The 4,020-nt window shown below is 42.8% G+C and overlaps 2 pseudogenes; both read left to right on the top strand.

Moving 5' to 3' along the window:
- Positions 1–1,464: 1,464 nt before the first annotated feature.
- On the top strand, positions 1,465–1,728 carry LOC130312013 (U2 spliceosomal RNA; annotated as a pseudogene).
- Positions 1,729–3,183: 1,455 nt separating this feature from the next.
- Positions 3,184–3,447, top strand: LOC130312012 (U2 spliceosomal RNA; annotated as a pseudogene).
- Positions 3,448–4,020: the final 573 nt, after the last annotated feature.

Genomic DNA, 4,020 nt, shown 5'->3' with positions numbered 1-4,020 from the left:
CATTCCAGTGTTAAACAAGAAAGATTCTCATTTAATCCTCCGTGGGTGAGAATTTGAGTTTGAGAATTGGAGACCAAAATGATGAGTTGCACTGACTGGTTTATGAACGTCTATTCATTTAGCGTTTTAATGACCATGTTTGCACACTGATTGGTGTAAAAAAATAAAATAAAACTAAATAATAATAATCTAGCACACCTGTGCAGGTTTGACATGACATGACAGGTAGCTGTCTTGTGGGTGGTGCTGAATCCTGTTAAATGACATGAGGGTCTCATGCCTATACACAAGGGTGTGTCATTGCTGTTGCTTGACCATGCATTGGTTTCTGTGGTCAGTGAATGATAAAAACAAAATTTACCATCCATTGATGGATGGGAAATCCGCCATGAGGCATTTGTTTTTAGAAACTGCTGCTCACAACCAATGTTGCAATGGAGTGTCTCCATCTGCTGGTGGTATTGGAAAGGCATTAGTGCTATGACAGGGTCTGAAGAAGAAGAAGAAGAAGAAGAAGACGGAAAAAAATATATATAAAAAGAAAAAGAGAGAGAGAGAGAGACTGACTTAGTGAGCGAGTGAGTGAGAGAGTGAGAGTGAGTGAGAGTGAATGAGTGAGTGAGTGATTGAGTGAGTGAGTGAGTGAGAACAAATGAGTTAAAGCAAGTGAGTGAGAGAGATCGAATGAATGAAAGTCTGAATGACAGAAAGAAAAAAGGATGAAGAAAGAAGCATGAAGAAAAAAAAATGTATATGGAGTTGCTGACATGAGTGCAATCTACAAAGCCGTTGAGGCTGATCCTCATGGGAGGATTATTGCACCAGGACCCTTAGCACTTTTAAAATGCCATTCAATGCCACGGGCTAGATGTAAACTGCAGATGACCATGTTGTGGTAGTTACCATGGATACCCAAGTGATGTGTGAGCTAACACATAGGCCCAACAGATTCCAAGAAGGCCAGAATCACCAGCGGCACCACCATCGATTGTCAGGTCACCCGGATTCAGCAAATACCAGAGTCCAAAATGATGCAGGTTTATACTGTTAATTTTCAGTTTATCGTTACAGTTGGTGTTATTCCATGTCGGAAGGGACGCAGCTACAGCCAGTGGGGTAACTAGAGACAGGCAGGCAGCTATGTGCAACAAAGGTAGGCGTGTTGTTTTCATATGCAGATCTGAAATATTGTCTTATATGCAAGAGGAGGAGTGATGGGGGTTCAGGCAAAAGCCAGGCTATGGATTGCATTGCTAAATGCTCCATCAGAGTGCAATGGTCGCCTGTCCTTTTTTTAAGTGATGATGTGGGTTTAGCCTGTGCTGTATGTATGTATGGGTGGCTGACTGCCACCCACCCAGAAAGTGTATGGGAGGCTGGTTGGCTGCCAGCCTTCCTTCCATTCCTATGAGTAATGTGAGTGCTCATGAAGGGGACATGGTTGGGTCCACCCCTTTCCCGGTTATCCCCTCTAGGCCTTTTGGCTTAGATCAAGTGTAAAAAAAGAAAGGATCTTGCGACAGATCGCATCCTGAGGCACGTTTTTTTTTGTGTGAATACTTGCACTTGGGTGACTTGTGAGCACATACTGATACATACGTTCCCTATCTGGGGACCATAAATTAAATGGATTTTTGAGAAAGGGAGCTGATTTGGAAGCTTGCTTCTGTCGCCCTATGCATTGACCCGATGTGGCAGTATCTTCGGGTAGTGAACAGTGCACCACCCCATTCCAGTGTTAAACAAGAAAGATTCTCATTTAATCCTCCGTGGGTGAGAATTTGAGTTTGAGAATTGGAGACCAAAATGATGAGTTGCACTGACTGGTTTATGAACGTCTATTCATTTAGCGTTTTAATGACCATGTTTGCACACTGATTGGTGTAAAAAAATAAAATAAAACTAAATAATAATAATCTAGCACACCTGTGCAGGTTTGACATGACATGACAGGTAGCTGTCTTGTGGGTGGTGCTGAATCCTGTTAAATGACATGAGGGTCTCATGCCTATACACAAGGGTGTGTCATTGCTGTTGCTTGACCATGCATTGGTTTCTGTGGTCAGTGAATGATAAAAACAAAATTTACCATCCATTGATGGATGGGAAATCCGCCATGAGGCATTTGTTTTTAGAAACTGCTGCTCACAACCAATGTTGCAATGGAGTGTCTCCATCTGCTGGTGGTATTGGAAAGGCATTAGTGCTATGACAGGGTCTGAAGAAGAAGAAGAAGAAGAAGACGGAAAAAAATATATATAAAAAGAAAAAGAGAGAGAGAGAGAGAGACTGACTTAGTGAGCGAGTGAGTGAGAGAGTGAGAGTGAGTGAGAGTGAATGAGTGAGTGAGTGATTGAGTGAGTGAGAACAAATGAGTTAAAGCAAGTGAGTGAGAGAGATCGAATGAATGAAAGTCTGAATGACAGAAAGAAAAAAGGATGAAGAAAGAAGCATGAAGAAAAAAAAATGTATATGGAGTTGCTGACATGAGTGCAATCTACAAAGCCGTTGAGGCTGATCCTCATGGGAGGATTATTGCACCAGGACCCTTAGCACTTTTAAAATGCCATTCAATGCCACGGGCTAGATGTAAACTGCAGATGACCATGTTGTGGTAGTTACCATGGATACCCAAGTGATGTGTGAGCTAACACATAGGCCCAACAGATTCCAAGAAGGCCAGAATCACCAGCGGCACCACCATCGATTGTCAGGTCACCCGGATTCAGCAAATACCAGAGTCCAAAATGATGCAGGTTTATACTGTTAATTTTCAGTTTATCGTTACAGTTGGTGTTATTCCATGTCGGAAGGGACGCAGCTACAGCCAGTGGGGTAACTAGAGACAGGCAGGCAGCTATGTGCAACAAAGGTAGGCGTGTTGTTTTCATATGCAGATCTGAAATATTGTCTTATATGCAAGAGGAGGAGTGATGGGGGTTCAGGCAAAAGCCAGGCTATGGATTGCATTGCTAAATGCTCCATCAGAGTGCAATGGTCGCCTGTCCTTTTTTTAAGTGATGATGTGGGTTTAGCCTGTGCTGTATGTATGTATGGGTGGCTGACTGCCACCCACCCAGAAAGTGTATGGGAGGCTGGTTGGCTGCCAGCCTTCCTTCCATTCCTATGAGTAATGTGAGTGCTCATGAAGGGGACATGGTTGGGTCCACCCCTTTCCCGGTTATCCCCTCTAGGCCTTTTGGCTTAGATCAAGTGTAAAAAAAGAAAGGATCTTGCGACAGATCGCATCCTGAGGCACGTTTTTTTTTGTGTGAATACTTGCACTTGGGTGACTTGTGAGCACATACTGATACATACGTTCCCTATCTGGGGACCATAAATTAAATGGATTTTTGAGAAAGGGAGCTGATTTGGAAGCTTGCTTCTGTCGCCCTATGCATTGACCCGATGTGGCAGTATCTTCGGGTAGTGAACAGTGCACCACCCCATTCCAGTGTTAAACAAGAAAGATTCTCATTTAATCCTCCGTGGGTGAGAATTTGAGTTTGAGAATTGGAGACCAAAATGATGAGTTGCACTGACTGGTTTATGAACGTCTATTCATTTAGCGTTTTAATGACCATGTTTGCACACTGATTGGTGTAAAAAAATAAAATAAAACTAAATAATAATAATCTAGCACACCTGTGCAGGTTTGACATGACATGACAGGTAGCTGTCTTGTGGGTGGTGCTGAATCCTGTTAAATGACATGAGGGTCTCATGCCTATACACAAGGGTGTGTCATTGCTGTTGCTTGACCATGCATTGGTTTCTGTGGTCAGTGAATGATAAAAACAAAATTTACCATCCATTGATGGATGGGAAATCCGCCATGAGGCATTTGTTTTTAGAAACTGCTGCTCACAACCAATGTTGCAATGGAGTGTCTCCATCTGCTGGTGGTATTGGAAAGGCATTAGTGCTATGACAGGGTCTGAAGAAGAAGAAGAAGAAGACGGAAAAAAATATATATAAAAAGAAAAAGAGAGAGAGAGAGAGAGACTGACTTAGTGAGCG

This window comes from Hyla sarda, unplaced genomic scaffold (assembly GCF_029499605.1).
Source record: "Hyla sarda isolate aHylSar1 unplaced genomic scaffold, aHylSar1.hap1 scaffold_1700, whole genome shotgun sequence".
NCBI classification, from domain to species: domain Eukaryota; kingdom Metazoa; phylum Chordata; class Amphibia; order Anura; family Hylidae; genus Hyla; species Hyla sarda.
This window is presented reverse-complemented; position numbering and strand designations above follow the sequence as displayed.